This window comes from Sciurus carolinensis, chromosome 9, assembly GCF_902686445.1.
Source record: "Sciurus carolinensis chromosome 9, mSciCar1.2, whole genome shotgun sequence".
Taxonomy (NCBI): Eukaryota; Metazoa; Chordata; class Mammalia; order Rodentia; family Sciuridae; genus Sciurus; species Sciurus carolinensis.
Genome location: NC_062221.1, coordinates 37,066,475 through 37,088,038, shown reverse-complemented (window position 1 = coordinate 37,088,038; position 21,564 = coordinate 37,066,475).

Sequence of the window (21,564 nt, the reverse complement as noted above, 5' to 3'; positions counted from 1 at the left end):
TATGTACACATACTTGTTTATATAACTTAAATAGATTTCTAGAAATCCTGGCGTAACCATTCTAAAGCTGAAAACAGAATGATTACCAAGGTTTCAAAAAGAAAAAAAAATAATAAATAAAAACTATTTATGTCAAACTTCATCCTTAAGTTTCACTTAATAGAAAAACTTTTTCATGCTTTGTTTTACTCTGCTGAAAATTTAACTCATTTTCATGAGAAGGATTTCAGATTCCAATTTCTAGTCCATGAATCCCTGGTCCTTCTACACAAAATGTGATTTGGAAATTTGTTGATGCAAATTCTTAACACAAAAAATTTTAGACTATCTACAGTGTTGATTTCAGACCAGTTGTTAACAATGTGAATCCTAGGAATTGTTGACTTCTGTTAGGTTTTCAGATATCCCATATATTCTTATTCTAAAGCGTCTGCTTTGTATTTTCCACAGTGATGAATTTCATGAGGGCATAAACCTAACTTCTGCACATCTGATTTCTAGTTGTGTTAGCTAGAATGTTTTTAATGGTACAAACATTGACAGACTAAGGAATAAGTGTTCATAGTCTTACTAGTGATCTCTTTTAAGTAGCTGAGTAATTTAAATTACTTTATTTTAAATGCTTTAAGACTTTGAGGTTGAGGAAGTGATTTATAAGTTACTTGATTTCATGTGTTTTCTCTTTTTCACGTTTAAGTTTACTTACTAGATTAAATGTTTCAATAATTTCTGCTTAGGATGGATTTCCTTTCTTTGAACACTTTAAGGCTGATGAGGTATTAACTCAAACTCTTCAATAGCACAATAAATAGTTAAAATAACCTTATTTATAAAATGGAAACTATTGGTAAGGCCTAATTTGCTGTTACAAATAATTTTGTGTTTACCATCTGTGTACATAAGTGTTTAGCTATGTTGATTAGCTATGCCAAATTTCACTAGTCATTGGCATTATCAGACAATATACAAGAAGATGTTAGTGTCACTAAATGTCTGATTTCATTAAATCCTATTAGTGCATAGATGAATATAAGTCCTAAAACTAAAAAGTTTTAATAATTTTTATAAGCTATTATTTGTTGGGTTTTATATGCACATGTCATGTTAGATTCTTTCATTTGTTATATACCAGCTGTCTAAAATACTCAAATTTTATAAATTTAATGTGTCTTTGGAAAATAAATGCATGGAACATTAAATTTTAAAATTATTAAATGCTATTAAGGGCTGAAAAAGTAAAGTATTTCTATATAAATTGTGCAAAAACAAATGTTTGAATTTGATCTTACATAAGTAATCACTAAAGTTGTTGTATGAATCCCGAGTTGACAAATAAAAAAGTCTATCAATCAAAATGAAATTCTTGTTTTGCTATTGTCAGTTTACAGCTCCATGAAGCATTAAATTAGTGATCAGTGATCACATATTTTTATGCTGACACCAAAAGACAAGTATCAGAATAATTTACATTTCAGGGAAGTAATATCCTTCAGATAAGAGACTGACATCTGGAAACATGATAATGTTGTATGACAATTTGAAGTGCAGGGTCCTGACTGTGTTAAATACAGGGTTCAGGGAGTTGTAAGTCATTTATGCTAACTGGCTTGTCAAGATGACATATATTGTCAAAGAAAGGTTAGAAAACAGAAACCTATGGTAAATGAAGAGAGTTTTGATATTTTATCAATATTTCCAACCCAAAGATTGATGCTTCTTGAATTCTTATACTCTAATGATGAAAAGAAATGAGATTATAAATTATATTTACCCTAAATGTTCCCTAAGTATTATAGACTTATCGTTTGTAATTAGTAAACTTTTTTCTGATCTTCAGAAAATAATTTTCAGAAAATTAAATCTAGAGTACAAAACCAAATATGAAAGTCACTGTACTTATTTTGATTTCACAAACTCATACATGATCATAACCATGAACTTGAACACATTATTGGCTTTTAATTTTAATTTTAATTTGTAAACTAATGAAATATAATAACATTTTAGAACATTTACTCTCAGAAAGCAAGATCTCTTTCCCATTTAAGAAATAAAATTGCTGTTGGTCAAATACATAACCAATTTTGATCTAAAAATTGCACTTTATATATTTTCACAATTTCTGTACAATTAGAGTTTGACCTACAAACTCACAAAAATTACCCATCAAGAGACCAATATTAAAAGTCAAAGAACTTTTAATAATATCTGATTATATATACTTAATATATTGAAATGTCAATCATATGCCATCTCAGAACATATTTATTTAAGGGCATTATATGAATTATATTAAATATACTTACTCAAACCATATTATCTATGGGCTCACTTGCATATTCACAATGTTATTTACCCTAGTGCATTCTTTCACTTGGTTATTATTATTTCTCATCTAGACAATGTATGTATCATGGAATAGTTTGCATAAATACTCATTTGATTAATCAGTTTCCCTTCAGACAATCAAAGAAGCTAAATTTCAGTAATAGATAACCAAGGATTCTTTTTTTTTTTTTTTTTTTTTTTTTGTGGTACTGGGGATCGAACTCAGGGCCTTGTGCTTGCAAGGCAAGCACTCTACCAGCTGAGCTATTTCCCCAGCCCCAAGGATTCTTATAAAAGAGTGTGTAAACAATAATTCAAAATTTAAAGTCGAGATTGCATTTGATTTCACACACAAAAGTACTTGGGAGAGAATGGAGAGTAAAGTAAGCACATCAGAATGAAATAGCTTCTTAGTTTCTTTTATTTTACCTAAAAATAGTAAAAAACATAGATTGGATGGTGAAGATAAGTAAAGTTTTGCAGGTAACAATGACAAAATTGCTAAATTCCAGTACTGTCTAATTTCATTTTCAGATCAATGAATATATGCATATATCACACATACACTCATTCACATAGGTGCTTAAATAAAAAAAATTACTACTACTATTATTCATATATACAGAAGGAGCAAAATGTAACTTATTCTTTCCTTTATAGAGAAGTGTTTGATATTGCACAGTTCACACATACACACACACACACACACACACACACACACACAAATATGGCAACAATAGAAAATGACATTCATTCATGAAAGAACAGAACACAACTGGGTTAATAAAGTGTATTTTAAATGCTCAAAACAACTTTGGCAAATTGATAGTTTTGAAATAGTTGGTTGTCAACCTTTGTTAGACTTTCAGTTCCAATTTATACCAAAATTGATGCCAAGATCTCACACCAGATGTTTTGAACCATTGATTCTAGGAACTGTATTAGACTCTTCTAGGAAGAAGCAAATATATAAACAGGGTTGGAAACTGCTCTTTTAGACCATTCTAATAGATCTACAATTCCTTAAGTATTTATATAACTAGTAGAAATCATATCAACAGATATTAATAATGACCAAGTCACAAAATAGGTGTGTGGGACTGAATAATGGTCAGTTCTCCTTGGGCCTCTGCTTCCTAATGCTTGAAGTTAGTAGTCTGAAGTAAATTTTGTTTAATTTAGGTTTTGTAAAAATCTAGCTCTAACATCTCTGACACTGTGATCACTTACAAATATTCACAAAGTTTGAGAGCGGTCCTGTGACAAGAAAATTTCAGATAATATAGCTGCATTATTGGTGGCTGATAAGACATATTTCCTAGAAACACTTTGCTCTAACAACTAGCTAATGTTCAGTATATTGTATTTTTGTAGGAAAGAGTAATGACGAAATAAAAAAGCTTTATTCTACATCACAAGACTAGTTTGAACTTGAGATCTATCATATGCCTCTTATATAACATTGTATATTTCATCTCATTAAACTTTAGTACCACTATCTTTAAAACTCAGCATATGTAGATATACCATGTGTATTTTACAAATGATAATTATGTAGACATTTCTATTTATATGAAAATAGAAATTATATTATATGTGCAAATTGTTTTATAAAAACATTATAAGTTACTTAAAAGACTGGGGATAGAATATAAACCCTGAAGATTAAAATTACAAGGATGTTTAGATTGATAGGTCATTTGGAAATGATATTTACTAATTTATAGGTTTAAGTTTTAGGGTGGGGAGGTAAACCTAGTAATCCTGAAGCAGTTTTTAAGACCATAAATTATGCCTCACATATGATTAAGTCTTTGAACTTCCTTTATTATGTTTAGGATTTTTATATGTTAGTTTTTTGCCCTACTGGGTAGGACCTCATACATGCCAGGCAAATGCTCTACCACTAAGCTACCTCACCGGCCGTATTATCTTTCATTGTATCTTTTTTAATTTCTAGTACATGTAAGAGGTAGGCTTTTTGAGATCAATATATCTCAGAATGAAACAAAATTAAGACCATCAAGTAGATGTAAATATGTTGTCTTACATACTGATGAGTATAATAGGAAGATTGTTTCTAAATATATAGATGTGCTCCTAAAACCTTTTGGTCCAACCACAACACAACTCTAAAACACAATATAAATGTAAGTTATGATGACAAAAAATGACTTAGTCCATTGGTTTGTTCTTTAAACGGTTATTTACTGAGCACTAACTACACATTAGGCAAGGAAGAGGCAATTAAAATGTTTTTGTTCTCTTTGAATTTTCACAGCACAGGATTAAATAAAGATTAATCACAAAATCTTTCAATAAATTTTGAATTTTTAATATCATCTTTACTAAAGTGCATGGAAACATGTAACAGGGTATTTATGAGGAAGTTATAAGTTGTGAAAATGAATAGGAGTCGTTATCCGAGATGAATTAGAGAGGAATCTAGATAGAGGTACCAGTACATGTAAAAGTCTGTACCAAGAGAATATAGCATATTCAAGGAATTCAAAGCAAACAAATTGAGGGCGAATGTGCTTGTTCAGAAGACCATAAAAAACTATGTAGAATATTTTGGGATCTGTCCCCTGGAAGGAGGCCCATGTGGCATTCTGTCAGGAGAGAGACAACCAAACAGGCCACTCAGGGACTAAGGTTCTGCCCTGTGCCCTAGAAGGAGTCCAACACAGCGTGCGCCTTTCAGGCCACTCGGGATTAGGGGCTTATACCCCTTTTCCTGTGTTCTGTGAACAGGATGTTCTTCTGCGGTTGGGTAAAATAGCTCTTCTGTGGCTTGTGAGCCTGTCATCGCCTGGGCTTGCAGAATTGCTTGTTTCTTTCTGTTACTGAGCAATAATCTGCCAAATAGGCTAGAACTGCTTATGCATGGCTTGGACTTTAAGATGTACGGCTAGCTTAACTGCAAGCATATAAAAGACAGTGTTATAGGCTGTAAGGCAGAAACAGCTTCCTATGTGACATACGCTCCAACTCTCTTAAACAAAGCTCTTCTCAGATTTCGGTGTGCTGTCTGAGTCCCTAGTTCCTAAAAGGTTGCTGTTCAGGTTAAGGCCTCTGGGGTTACAGCCCCATGCAACAGATTATAATAAAGATTGTATACTGTATGGTAATACCAAGAGAAAATCATTGAAGAGGTGAGTGTGTGTGTTGGGTTCCTGTATTTGGATCATGAAAATGGGTACGTCAAGACTACTACTATTACCTGGACTACTTATGCCCCAGGATCATTTGATCAGTCATCATGTTGCTTCTCAATTAAGTCTTGCATAATCACAGATTACTGGCTTATTGGCTAGATTCTCTGGGCTACTGAGAAAAAAGCAATAAAAATATCTCATTCAGTTCTCCATTCACAGGCATCTCTTATTATATCACAAATATAATGGAAGCAACTGGAGTAGTTGAGCACACAAGTAATAAAATGAGTTAGTATAAACTTGAGCTTTTTAACTGATAAATCAATAACACTTATAATACATGTGGAATATGAGATGATCAAAAATACTTTAAGGGGTTTTCAAGATGGCGGACTAGAGGGCGGCTGCATTTCACGTTGCTCCAGGACTCAAGATTCAAAAGAGGAGACAGTGAGTGACTTGGGACCAACTCAAAGCCGCTGGGTGAGTTTCTCCCATTGGGGAGGCATCCCGGATGGGGCGGTAGCCCCGGAACGCAGAGAACTTTGTGAAGTAGAGTGACTCCGCGAGACGCCTCTCCCCCCGCTGGAGCGGTAAACATGGACAGCGAATCGGAGCGAAAAAATGGAGCGAAAAAATGCTGGAGTGAAGTTTCCAGGACTGCGCCCAGCTTCTCTAAGGAGGGGCAACCTAAGGAGACTCGTCTGCGAAGGGTGAGGCTCCCAGGCCCAGGAGGTAGGTCCGGTCCCCTGGGAATGATGCCTGGGAAGGCTGCCTTGCCCAGGCAGCAAGACACCCCTCCCCCCGCTGGAGCAGTGAACTCGGAAAGCAGGAAACTTTGCAGAGGAGGCCGAGCAGCACACCGCTTGGTTTTTTGGAGCAATCTGCCGGGGCTCCGGCGGCTGCCAGAGAAAGAGTTGGGCGGCGAGCTATTTGGACTCAGCAACCGCCTAAACAACGGGGAGGGGGCTGTCCTGAGGAGGTGGAGGTGCGCAGTGAGTTGCTTGGTCTCCAAGCGCCCACACAGAACACCGGGTGGCTGCCTGGAGGAAGAGACAAGTGACGGGTCACTGGGGCTTGGAGCATACGTACTAGGCTCCAAGTGACTGCCCAGAGGAGGGGTCGCATAGCCAGGCAATTAGGTGCAAAGCACGGTCCGGTCTGGGGACCTAGGCACCTTTTCTTGAAAGAGCTACACAGAGACAAGCTGAGGGGCTGAGCGAGGGTTCCAGGACTGCGGGCAGCTTCTCTGAGGAGGGGCTACCTAAGGAGACTCGTCTGCGAAGGGCAGGGCTCCCAGGCCCAGGAGGTAGGGCCAGGCCCCTGGGAACATTGCCTGGGAAGGCTGCCCTGCCAGGCGGTAGTTGTGAACTGAGGGGAACCTCTAGGAGGGGAACTGACCAGCGAGACCTCCCCACCGGGTGAGTCTTCCCCGCCGAGTGAGGTTTTCCCACAAAGACGGTAAAACCAGAGACAAAGGCCCAAACAGGCATTGCTTCAGCCTGCAGTCTAGTTCCCCTTTGGATGACCATTGGTCAACAAGTAGAGGCACCTCTGCCCACTAGCAGGGAATATACCCCACCTGAAGACCACCACCCCTAGAGAGGCAGCTTCCTAGGGGAACACCGCAGTATCAACTTCCTCTAAGACTTCAGGCTACTGAAGGATAAGAGGGGATACACTAGCAATCTTCAGGGACAGTATAAGTCAATGGAGGAAATCTGCAACATCTCTGCAGTTCACTGAAACCTGAATGACATGAGAAAACAAGGGAAGAAAATGCCTCAAACAAATCTGGATGTTACATCAATAAAATCCAATGACAGCATGGCAGAAGAAATGTCAGAAAGGGAGTTCAGAATATACATAATCAACATGATAAGGGAAGCAAACGATGAAATGAAAGAGCAAATGCAGGCATTGAATGAATGCACCAATCGACAGTTAAAAGAGCAAATACAGGAAGCAAAAGACCATTTCAATAAAGAGTTAGAGATATTGAAAAAAAAAACAAACAGAAATCCTTGAAATGAAGGAAACAATAAACCAAATTAAGAACTCCATAGAAAGCACAACCAATAGGATAGAACACCTGGAAGACAAAACCTCAGATATTGAAGACAAAATATTTAACCTCGAAAACAAAGTCGAACAAACAGAGAAGATGGTAAGAAATCATGAACAGAATCTCCAAGAACTATGGGATATCATGAAAAGGCCAAATTTGAGAATGATTGGGATTGATGAAGGCTTAGAGAAACAAACCAAAGGAATGAAAAACCTATTCAATGAGATAATTTCAGAAAATTTCCCAAATCTGAAGAATGAAATGGAAAATGAAGTTCAAGAGGCTTATAGGACTCCAAATACACAAAATTACAACAGACCCACACCAAGGCACATTATAATGAAAATACCTAACATACAAAATAAAGACAGAATCTTAAAGGCTGTGAGAGAAAAGAACCAAATTACATTCAGGGGGAAACCAATATGGATATCAGCAGATTTTTCAATCCAGACCTTAAAAGCTAGAAGGGCCTGGAATAACATTTTTCAAGTCCTAAAAGAAAATGGATGCCAACCAAGAATCTTATACCCAGCAAAACTTACCTTCAGATTTGACGACGAAATAAAATCCTTCCATGATAAACAAAAGCTAAAGAATATACAAAAAGAAAGCCAAATATTCCATGAAGAGATGAAAAACAAAGAAGCAAATCAGCAAAGGGAGGAGATATCCTAAAGGAACTCTCAAATAAAGAGGAACCAAGTCGTGTCAAAAATAAACAAATAAATGAATAAAATGAGTCAAATGACCGGGAATACAAATCATATCTCAATAATAACCCTGAATATTAAGGGCCTGAATTCATCAATCAAAAGACATAGACTGGCAGATTGGATCAAAAAGAAAGATCCAACAATATGTTGCCTGCAAGAGACTCATCTCTTAGAAAGAGATACCCAAAGACTAAAGGTGAAAGGATGGGAAAAAACTTACCATGCACATGGACCCAGCAAAAAAGCTGGGGTATCCATCCTCATTTCAGATAAAGGGGACTTCAAGACAAAGTTAATCAGAAGGGATAAAGAAGGACATTTCATACTGCTTAAGGGAAGCATAAATCAGCAAGACATAACAATCATAAATATCTATGCCCCAAACAGTGGCTCACCCATGTATGTCAAACAAATCCTTCTCAATTTTAGAAACCAAATAGACCACAATACAATAATACTAGGTGATTTTAACACGCCTCTCTCACCACTGGACAGATCTTCCAAACAAAAATTGAACAAAGAAACCATAGATCTCAATAACACAATCAATAATTTAGACTTAACAGACATTTATAGAATATACCATCCAACGAAGAGTGAATACACTTTCTTCTCAGCAGCACATGGATCCTTCTCTAAAATAGACCATATATTATGCCACAAAGCTAATGTTAGCAAATACAAGAAGATAGAGACACTTCCTTGTATTTTATCAGATCATAATGGATTGAAACTAGAAATAAATGAAAGAGTAAAAAACAGAAATTACTCCAACACCTGGAGATTAAACAATATGCTATTATATGATGAATGGATAACAGAAGATATTAGGAAGGAAATTAAAAAATTCTTAGAGGTAAATGAGAACAAAGAAACATCATATCAAAATCTCTGGGACACTAGAAAAGCAGTACCTAGAGGAAAATTCATTTCATGCAGCGCATTCAATAAAAGAAGCAAAACTCAACAAATAAACAACCTAACACTACAGCTCAAAGCCCTAGAAAAAGAAGAACAGAACAACACCAAAAGTAGTAGAAGACAGGAAATAGTTAAACTCAGAGCTGAAATCAACGAAATTGAAACAAAAGAAACAATACAAAAAATTGACAAAATAAATAGGTGGTTCTTCGAAAAAATAAACAAAATTGATAAACCTTTAGCCACACTAACAAAGAGAAGACAAGAGAAAACCCAAATCACCTAAATTCGGAATGAACAAGGAAATATCACAACAGACACGATTGAAATACAAAACATAATTAGAAGCTATTTTGAAAATCTATACTTCAACAAAATAGAAAATTTCGAAGATATCAACAATTTTCTAGAGACCTATGAATTGCCTAAACTAAACGAGGAGGACATACACAATTTACATAGACCAATTTCAAGTAATGAAATAGAAGAAGTCATCAAAAGCCTACCAAGAAAGAAAAGTCCAGGACCCGATGGGTTCTCAGCCGAGTTCTACAAAACCTTTAAAGAAGAGCTCATTCCAATACTTTTCAAAGTATTCCATGAAATAGAAGAGGAGGGAACCCTCCCAAACTCATTCTACGAAGCCAATATCACCCTGATACCTAAACCAGACAGAGACACATCGAGGAAAGAAAATTTCAGACCAATATCCTTAATGAACATCGACGCAACAATTCTCAACAAAATCTTAGCAAATTGCATACAAAAACATATTAAAAAGATAGTGCACCATGATCAAGTGGGTTTCATCCCAGGGATGCAAGGTTGGTTCAACATCAGGAAATCAATAAATGTAATTCACCATATCAACAGACTTAAAGTCAAGAATCACATGATTATTTCAATAGATGCAGAAAAAGCATTTGATAAAATACAGCACCCCTTCATGCTCAAAACACTAGAAAAAATAGGGATAGTGGGAACATTCCTTAACATTGTAAAGGCCATCTATGCTAAGCCTATGGCTAATATCATTCTCAATGGTGAAAAACTGAAAGCATTCCTCCTAAAACCTGGAACAAGGCAGGAATGCCCTCTTTCACCACTCCTATTCAATATGGTCTTTGAAACTCTAGCCAGAGCAATTAGACAGACCAAAGAAATTAAAGGGATACGAATTGGAAAAGAAGAACTCAAACTATCCCTATTTGCTGATGATATGATTATATACTTAGAGGAACCAGGAAATTCCACCAGAAAACTTCTAGAACTCATAAGTGAATTCAGTAAAGTAGCAGGATACAAGATCAATGCTCATAAATCCAATGCATTTTTATACATAAGTGATGAATCTTCAGAAAGAGAAGTTAGGAAAACTACCCCATTCACAATAGCCTCGAAAAAAATAAAATACTTGGGAATCAATCTCACAAAAGAGGTGAATGACCTCTACAATGAGAACTACAGAACACTAAAGAAAGAAATTAAAGAACACCTTAGAAGATGGAAAGATCTCCCATGTTCCTGGATAGGCAGAATTAATATTGTCAAAATGGCCATACTACCAAAAGTGCTATACAGATTCAATGCAATTCCAATTAAAATCCCAACGATGTACCTTACAGAAGTAGAACAAGCAATCATGAAATTCATCTGGAAGAATAAGAAACCCAGAATTGCTAAAGCAATCCTTCTCAGGAAAAATGAAGCAGGGGGTATTGCAATACCTGAACTTCAACTGTACTACAAAGCAATAGTAACAAAAACGGCATGGTATTGGTACCAAAATAGACAGGTAGATCAATGGTACAGAATAGAGGACACGGACACAAACCCAAATAAATATAATTTTCTCATACTAGACAAAGGTGCCAAAAATATGCAATGGAGAAAAGATAGCCTCTTCAACAAATGGTGCTGGGAGAATTGGAAATCCATATGCAACAAAATGAAACTAAACCCATATCTCTCACCGTGCACAAAACTAAACTCAAAATGGATTAAGGACCTTGGAATCAGACCAGAGACCCTGCATCTTATAGAAGAAAAAGTAGGTCCAGATCTTCAACATGTCGGCTTAGGACCAGACTTTCTCAACAGGACTCCCATAGCACAAGAAATAAAAGCAAGATTCAACAACTGGGATAGATTCAAACTAAAAAGCTTTCTCTCAACAAAGGAAACTATCAGCAATGCAAAGAAAGAGCCTACAGAGTGGGAGAAAATCTTTGCCAATCATAATTCAGATAGAGCACTAATCTCCAGAATCTATAAAGAACTCAAAAAACTCAACACCAAGACTACAAATAACCCAATTGACAAATGGGCTAAGGAAATGAACAGACACTTCACAGAAGAAGACCTACAAACAATCAACAAACATATGGAAAAATGTTCAACATCTTTAGTAATAAGAGAAATGCAAATCAAAACCACCCTAAGATTCCATCTCACCCCAATCAGAATGGCGATTATCAAGAATACAAGCAACAACAGGTGTTGGTGAGGATGTGGGGAAAAAGGTACACTCATACATTGCTGGTGGGGTTGTAAATTAGTGCAGCCACTCTGGAAAACGATGTGGAGATTCCTTAGAAAACTTGGAATGGAACCATCATTTGGCTTAGCTATCCCACTCCTTGGCCTATACCCAAAGACTTAAAATCAGCATACTACAGAGATACAGCCACATCAATGTTCATTGCTGCTCAATTCACCATAGCCAGATTGTGGAACCAATCTAGATGCCCTTCAGTTGATGAATGGATAAAGAAACTGTGGCATATATATACAATGGAATATTACTCAGCCATAAAGAATGATAAAGTCATGGCATTTGCAGGCAAATGGACGAAATTGGAGAATATCATGCTAAGTGAGATAAGCCAATCTCAAAAAACCAAAGGAAGAATGATCTCGCTGATAAGTGGATGATGATACATAATGGGGCGTGGGAGGGGTTAGTTTTAGGGTTAGAGTGAGGGTTAGGGCGGGGGGCAAGGATGGGGGAAGGAAGGACTGTATAGAGGGAAAAGAGGGATGGGAGGGGTGGGGGGAAGGGGAAAAATAACAGAATGAATCAACCAACATCACCCTATGTAAATTTATGATTACACAAATGGTATGCCTTTACTCTATGTACAAACAGAGAAACAACATGTATCCCATTTGTTTCACAATAAATAAAAAGATTAGGTAAACACCTAAGATAGTTTTATCATTATAATAAACAAAAAAAAATAAAAAAAATTAAAAAATACTTTAATATTTCTGATAGTGTAACTGGATGAAAACTCGCCATAGAATGTGTGTAATATTACTCAAGTGAGCTTATGTCCCCAAACTGCCACAAACAGTCACAGGTGATGTTGACAATAGAAGTTTGATAGACTGGGACCAGGTGTCTCCATCTGGCACTGGGTTTGTTCTAGACACTCCATATATAAGTACTGGCCTAGGTTAGAGGCCGTTAGTATCTATCTAGTGTTAGTTTTCACCAGCCCTGCACTGAGTTCTAAACCAAAGTCCTGTGCTGTCTTTTGTCATGTTCCCAGGAAATGGAATTTTGCTTCATACAATGCTGTCTGAAATTGGGATAGTAGTGGTAGAGATAGTCCTTTGGTCAACAAGACTGGTGCCAAGCTGGTTAACAAATGATTCCCACGGCGACAAGGACCTGCACAGTCATAGGGATACACCAAGACCCACTCTTAGGCTGTCTATGATGCAGGCTGAAACACAGAACCAACTCACTTGTGCACCTACAGGTTCCTGCCTAGTGTCAGAACTGGTCTAAGATTTCTATCTGCAAGCACCTGTCTAAGGACTTATGGTTGCTTGAGTTTGGGGGATGGGTAGCAGAGGTAATTTCTTGACTGACAAGGCAGAGTCTAACTTGGATCACACTCAGTCTCAAGGTAGCAGGAACCTGTTCAGTCTAGAGGTATACTACCTCAGCCCACACCAAGACTGGCCTAAACTGTAGTTTAAAGTTTAAACTCTAATCTGTCGCACTGCTTGTCAGTCTCCTCATGATGCTGGCAGGTCTGAAGCCTCTGTCCACAAGCTTTTGGCTATGCATGGGGTCTATTGTTTCTGCCTGGTGCTGGGTTTTCCTCTTGACATGCCTGACTCTCCAAGACAAAACCCTGTGCTATTTTTTGTGCCCAACTTTCCAGTGGGTAGAGTCTTGTTCCTTTCTCTTCTGACCAAGTTTGGAAGAGGGGTGGTAGAGGCTCTTAACCACCTGGCAAATGTTGTTCCAGCAGATTATTCCTCAAGTGCAGGTCTGGAGATAGGGGTTTCACAGCTCTGCCCAGTATTGGGCACGTTAGTACTTTGACAGTCTTAGTACTGAGTTTTAAGACAATAACCCAACCTTAATTCCTTTCCATCCCCCAAGCAAGAAACTTCTTTTCCAGGCTGCTTGAAGTTTGCTGGAAACTATTTTCTTTCTGTCTCCTTCAATGTATTTTTTTTTTATTATACTAAAACTAGGCACTATGATCTCTCACCTGGCTTCCTTAGCTCTTGTGGAAGTAGCTTGATAAATGAAGAGCTATTCAAATTTATATGTCTGAGGGGAGTGACAGGAAGGCAGGCCTTACTTGACCCTTATTCTGCTCTACCTCGCTTTCATCTACTGCCATTCTAAAGACACAAATAGGGTGCAAGTGAAAGGATGAAGAAACTATTCCATGCAAAATAGTTACCAAAACTGAAGGAGAAATAGATCTTTCTGATAATTGGAGACTTCTGTACCCTAAACAATAGAACATCAGACAAAAGATAGATAAGAAATAGAAGACTTCAACAACATAGTAAAAAGACTCAATATAACAGATGTACACAGAGTACTCTTCTTATCAACAACAGCATACACATTCTTTTCAAATACACATGAAGAATTTTTCAGTATGGACCATAACTGAGGTCACAAAATAAGTCCCATTTAATTTTAATTTTTTGTATGATACTGAGGGTTGAACACAGGGGTGCTCTACCACAAAACTATACACCCAGCTCTTTCTTTTTTTTTTTTTTTTGAGAGAGGGTTTCACTAAGTTTTCCAGGCTGGCCTTTAATTTGTAATCAATTTGAATCAGGAGATTCAGCCTCCTGGATAGCTGTGATTATAGGCATGTGCCACCACACCAAGCTAAACCCCATTTAAATATATATACATGACAAAGTATTTTCTCCAGCCACATGGGATGAACATGGAAATGAATAACAAAAAGAAAAGTAATGAATGATCAAATTTGTGGAAATTAAATAGCACTTTAGAATAATCAGTGGATCAGCTGGGAGCAAGTGGCACACACCTTTAATTTCAGCAATTTGGGGGTAGACAGAAGGATTGCATGTTCAAAGTCAGCGTGGGCAACTTAGCAAGGCCCTGTCTCAAACTAAAAAATATAATTAAAAATGACTGGGGATGTAGCCCTGGGCTTAATTTTAATTCCCAAAAATAAAAAAGCAAAGAAAAAAATCTGTTGCTCAAATAAGAAATCGCAAGGGAAAGTAGAAAATACATAGGGTTGGAATTTGTAAAAACTTATGAGACACCTACAAAAGCAGTTCTAGGGGAAAAGTTTATTGACTCAGATGCTTACATTAAGAAAGAAGAAAAGGACTGGAGATGTAGCACTTCTGCAAAACACTTTCCTATTACGCATGAAGCCCTGGGTTTAATTCCCAACACCTGAACGCCCCCCATTTCCACCAAAAATAAAATAAAATTAACAAGAAAGGTCTCAAATCACCAACATAATTTCATAATTGAGGAGCTAGAAAAATAATGAACACAAATAATAATGATTAAGCATATATATAATATAATAATAAACACAAATAATAAAGCATAAGGAAGAAAATAATCATGATTAAAGCAAAGTAAATGAAAGAGAATAGAAAACAATAGAGACAAATCAATTAAACAAATGTTTGTATCAAAAAGATATTTTCCATTTCTTGTTGAAAAGATCAATAAAATCGACAAACTTTTACCTAGATGGTCTAAGAGAAAAAGAGGATCAATTGTCAATTTAGAAATATATGTGGGACATTATTATCAATCCTGTGACCAGTTCAGTGGGCCCTTTGGTGCATGCAAGAAAGAAATCAAACACAGGTGACAAAGAGAGGGCTAAAATGAATCATTAAATGCATTGGGTAGTAAAACAAGATGGTTACCCCACAGACAGAGTAGCAAGGTCAAGGGGAGAACAGTTCATATTCATTTTGGGGTTAGAAATGAACACATTGAGAGATTTGCTCACCATCAAAAATGTTTGCACATGTTTCAAATGTGCCTAAAATTGTTAAAATTCTCCCAACACCAGAACATTTTCAAATGGAAATGCATTGAAATGAGGATCCAGAGTTAACTTTGGTCAAAGGTTGCAGTCCCATTTGCTTGCATCTGTTTGATGTTTTCTTGCTACTTGTCTTGAAGGATGGATATGGTTGGAGAGATCATTTTGCCATTTTTCTCAGGCATAATGCTAGCAGTTCTTCTGTTTCCAACTTATACTTTAACTTCATACTTCTGTCCCTAGCATTTGTCTTAAGCATAGAACATTTCCATTATCAATTAGCATCCTTTAATGCTATACTTCTGCCTCAATATTATAGAAATAAAATATTGGAAGATAGTTTTGTTAATAACAGCAATCCAACAAATTAGATAGATGAACTCTATGAAATGGATACCTTTCTAGATACACAAAATCTACTGTGGTTAAATCATGAAGAAATAGAAAATCTGAATAAATTAGAACAAAGAGTAAATCGGTAATCACACACACACACACACACACACACACACACACACACATACACACACACACAACTTTACCTGAAGGTTTCACTGATCTAAATTCTGGTTTTTAAATTTTTGAATTTTCCCAAACATTTAACAAACAAATAGCCATCCTTCCCTAATTTTCAAACAAACAAATAAACAAACAAAGAAAAAAATAGAAGGAAAGGAAACATTTCTAATTCATTCTATAAGGCCAGTATTACCTAGTTAACAATAAGTAAAACCACAATTACAAATGAAAATTTGAGACCAATACCTCCTATGAACATTAATGCAAAAATAATCAACAAAATATTAGTAAAATAAATTTAGCAGTACATTAAATGATTGTATAGAACAACCAAGTGGGATTTATTTATAGACATTCTTCCAAAGAAGGTATAAATAATCAATAAGCACATGAACAGAAACTCAACATCTCTACTAATTAGGGAAATGAAAATCTAAATCACAATGAGATATCATCCTACATTCATTAGAATGGCTATTGTATATATACATTCATATATGTATGTATACACATAAACATGTAAATGTTTGTATACATGTGTGTATATTTATACATATGTACATAAATATGTATAAATGTATATCTACATATACACATATGTATACACACTTATGCACATATAAGAGAAAATAATGAGTGATATCAAAAAATTTGGAGAAATTATGGTTTAGAGTGTGAAATGGTACAGTCATTGTGTAAAATATTATAGAAGCTCCTCAAAAAAATTAAAAAGGCAGGTTTATATAATCCAGCAATTTCACTTATGGGTATATACCAAAAATTGATATTAGGGCCTCAAAGAGATGTCTGTACAATCATGTTTATACCAGCATTCCTGACAATAATGAAAATGTAGAAACAATCCAAGTGTCTAGTAATGGATGAATGGATAAGTAAAATGTGGTATATATATATATATATATATATATATATATATATATGTATTATTCAGCCTTAAAAGTAAGAACATTCTGATAGATGTTGCAATATGGATGAACCTGAAGGACATTATGCTAACTGAAATATGCAATTCACGAAAGGACAAGTACTTTATAATTTCATTTATATATGGTACTTAGAGGAATCAAAATCATAAAGCTATTTCTTAGAATAGCACTTGCTAGAGGCTAGGGACTAGGTTATCATTTACTAAATGTAGAGTTTCATTTTTTTAATGAGAAAAGAGTTATGGAGGTGGATGTTAGTGATGGTTGCAGAACATTATAAATATATTTAATACCACTGAACTATATATCAAAATTATTAAGATATGTGCATTTTAGGAAAAATTAAAATGTTGAAAATTATTTTAAAGAATGCACCTTTACACATTTGAGTGACTAGCAACTAAATATATCAATATGGTGGTCAGAGAAGTGGCTTGGACTGCATATAGAATATCTCTATCCATGCTGTTTTTACTTGGACTTAATTCATTGTTATTCTTGACTACATATTTATATAGTCAATATGTATATTTCCACATCAAAGACTAACATTCCATTGACAAATATATCAGATACAATAGCATATATGTCTAACAAGAGTAATGTAGAATCAGAAGTCCTTTCAGTGTTGAGAGCAACCTAGGAGAAGCTTTGAGAGTGATGGTTACTTCCACGTTTGTGGGATTTATTTTACTGAATCTCTGACCTTTGAAGCATGTATTGGGTGGTTATTGAATATGACAATCAACCTTATAAACAACCAACTCTATGTTGTAGGTAAGAATAAGTAATGATAAGTAATTTATTATATGATGAATACATAAATACCAAAGTTCAAATACAAGTTAGCATATTCCTACCTTGAACCATTTCTGACACTGTTGTGTCTCTCTGGAAATGTGTATCTGAGTATTTTTCAAACTTGGCCCTTTTATCCTTGCTTATATTGCATGGATCATGTCTTCTGGTTTACCAGTCCTTGCAATATAAGCAAAGATAAGGTCAGTCAGAGAGGGTCAAGTGAATTGTTTAATTTTCATTACTATTATTTTAAAATTCAAAGGTTTTTTTTTTAGCTATTATAAGACTCCTTAAGAAATGATGATAATTTTTATAATTTTTTTTAAAAAATCAATTCTATACAAACTAAATTATACATGTGCAATTTGTTTATTGAGGGAAGCAATCTCATGGCTGCAAAATGAGGGATAAAATATGTACACATCTTAACATCAATGGAATTGAAAAAGACCAAATTCCAATTTGCTTCTAAAATTGACTTTTTAAGGAATTTTTAGTCTAAAGTTTGTCTTGTAGCAAAGAATGTTATAATTCTGTCTCTGTCCTTGAAAACTTGACCTATATTTAGACTTGATTTTGCCCTTTAGATATATGTTCTTTCTAAGTTACCCAACCTTTTAGGGATTCAGTTTTCTCCTTTATGAAATAGTGTTGACTGGATCAATGACTTTTTACATTGGTTACACAGGAGAATCACTGAGGAAGTGATTTTTAAAGTTTGAGACCTAGTCTCTCATCTAATGAATCAGACAGGGTCAGGTGAACTGATTTATTTTTATTATTATTTTAAAATTCAAACGTAGTTGTAATGAGCCACCCACTTTGAAAATCACTGAACTGAATTACTTCAATTTTCTCTTTAGTTCCCAACACTTCAGGAGTCAAGAAACATATGAAAACTGTGTATTGTTATAAGGTAAAGGATGTTTTATATCCTTGGTTTCCATGGGTTCACAATAGTTTTCTTTTAGCTTTTGGAATGAAAGCAATGATAAGAAAGTTGAATGTCTATGTACAAACTGATTTACACCCAATTCTTCTAAGATAAAAAGGGTATGCAAATTGAGAACTCTAAGTATTGCAATGCCTATCTACTTTTACCCAATAATATTTTGAGATTTCAAAGTCATACTTTTATATTTTTACTTCATTAATTTTATATTAATGAACTCAGTAAAAACACACCTGAGTAAATTATACCAATTCAACAAGTCTAATCTAATAAAAATTCTAATACTTATAATTTTAAATTCGTTTATCTCTAACTGCACATATATATGTAAAAATTAGCATAAGAAACATGTACTTAATCTAACATAAAGCACAAATTCCTTATCTACATCTCTTTTCACTGAGTCCATCACAAAGGAGCTATTTATGCTATTGTCATATTGTATTTGCTCTAAAATCCTAAGAAGTCTGATGAATTCAAACTTAAAGATTGAATCTGCCATGCTTCCATTGACACCCACACATGAAATACAGTATTTTATCTACTGCACAACATAATATTGTATCCTTTACTATTAACATTGGTTTTAAAAAATTCAAATTTTATATGTATAGCAGAATATACATTGAATGATCAATTTGTTTCTGTGTGTGTAAAACAGACATATCTAAATGTCCCTTGCATTCACGTAAGTAAAAGATTGCCTTTTTGGTATTTTAAAAGGTTGCTGAAATTCAGTGAGGTGCTCATCATTAAAGAAGAACCACGCGTAAAAGTCCCATAAATATATTGGAAGTGAGACATATTTTACTCTAGTTAGCATTTATGCAGCATTTTTGAAAAGTGCATTTTTATTAGAGTCTCCTCACAACAGTCTCATGAGCTTTTTCTTGTGATGTTATGCTCACTTAGAAATGGATAAATTAAGGACCAGAAAAGCCAGGTATTGCTCAAGGTCATATAGCAGTCAGGCAGTAGAGGAAGCCCAAATTACCACTCTGAGACCTGACATTTCCATCTTGTGGTTTTTCCTTCCATGAGCCACATTGTCCATTTTTCCTCAGAGGAAACATTTTTAGGCAGAATCAGAAATACAGCATTTATATGTAAGTTGGTAATTTGCAGGTAGTATTTTCTGAAAGGCAAGCAATAGCAAACTGTCACAGTATCATGAGTCTACAACTTATTGGTAAGCTCATGGTAGCTCTTTTAATAAAAAGTATAATAGTTTATTATTATTATTTTAAAGGTCATTTTATACCTAGAATATCTGCTTCGTTGGGAGAAAACTCTGTGAAAAAGCCTCCAAGATAGAAATTGGTCACACAAGTCACTAAACAAATAAAAAAAGCAATGTTGGAAGGAAGTCAAGAGGAAATCAGATAGGAAATATTAGTCCTTAAGTGTAAGAATGGCATTTATTCCTAGATTTCATCATAATATAATGTGATTTTTATAACCTGCTAGTGATTCTGAAAGATTGACAGAGCATGAAGTTCCAGATAGAAACTCAAAGATGCCCATTAGCTTCATCCAGTTATGGAGGAATCATGATGGCAGTAATGTTTCTTGTGAGTGGCACATTTTAATATTAATCTGAACAAATGTCTCTCTCAATGTGTGGCAGTCCCCACATGTCTGCTAGGGGAAATCTTGAAATTATTTTTTGTTTGAGAACAAATGCTTTCTAACTGAATTCTAGCTTCATATCTTAAGATCATTGTTTGTCTTTGACCTAGTTTTATTTATTACATAGCATATATTTCTGGTTCAACAAGACAATTAGCCCTCATGGAATTACGTTCACCCTTGATATTCCCTCACATATTTGTATTATTGGGATAATGTCTAATCATTCCTTTCTTCTTCTTTTTTGCCATCTTCATTCATTATGGCAATTGCTAACCCTTTACTCAAATTTAAAAATATAAAAAACTTCCAATATAATTAGACATATTGTCTGTCACAATGTTCAGTGACACTATATGCTTTATTTAATTTAATATATTATATAAGTTAGCTAGTTTCAGTCATTATTTATTAACTGTCTCCCCATCTGAGAAAGTAATTTTCATCAGTCCTGAAATTCTTATCCATTTTGGTCACTGTTCTAGCTTGGATATCTCCATCAGAGCTGATCCAGAGAAGGGGCTCAAACAACATTTGTGGAACTGATCAGTGAATGAGCATAACCTTTTTTTCCTCAATCTCCATTACTCCATTTTGAGTTAATCATAAATCAACCTCAAAAAGTTCTGTATCAAGTACCAGCCTTGTTTTGCTCTAGAAGAGATAATAAATCACATGTCTGTGCATGTGTGCAGGCACTCACATACACAAATGGTTTAGTTAATATCCTTTGGTGGCTGAAATAATAGCATAGCTTAATGTTTGACAGTGAAAGACATGAAAGATGAGGAAATAATTAAACCTCTGAAAGCAAATTATACTGATGGCTACACATGGATTGGCACATAGTAATAGTACTATGTGTTCTTAATAAAAATAATTTAAAAATTGCCAGGTGCGATGGAACACATCTATAATCCCAGAGGCTTGGAAGGCTGAGGCAGGAGGATCACAAGTTCAAAGCTAGTCTCAGCAACTTAGTGAGTCCCTAAGCAACTTAGTGAGACTGTATCACGAAATAAAAAATAAAAAAAGAACTGAGGATGTGACTCAGTGGTTAAGCATCTCCTTTTAATTTCCTGATTGATGAATCATCTATCAAGCGATAGATAATTTTTTAGAATAATTAGAGTTTAAGTACAGAAACATTTTATGTTTTACTTTAGAAAGTAATTCTTGTGTGATTTAAGTGTCTGAAACAAATAATG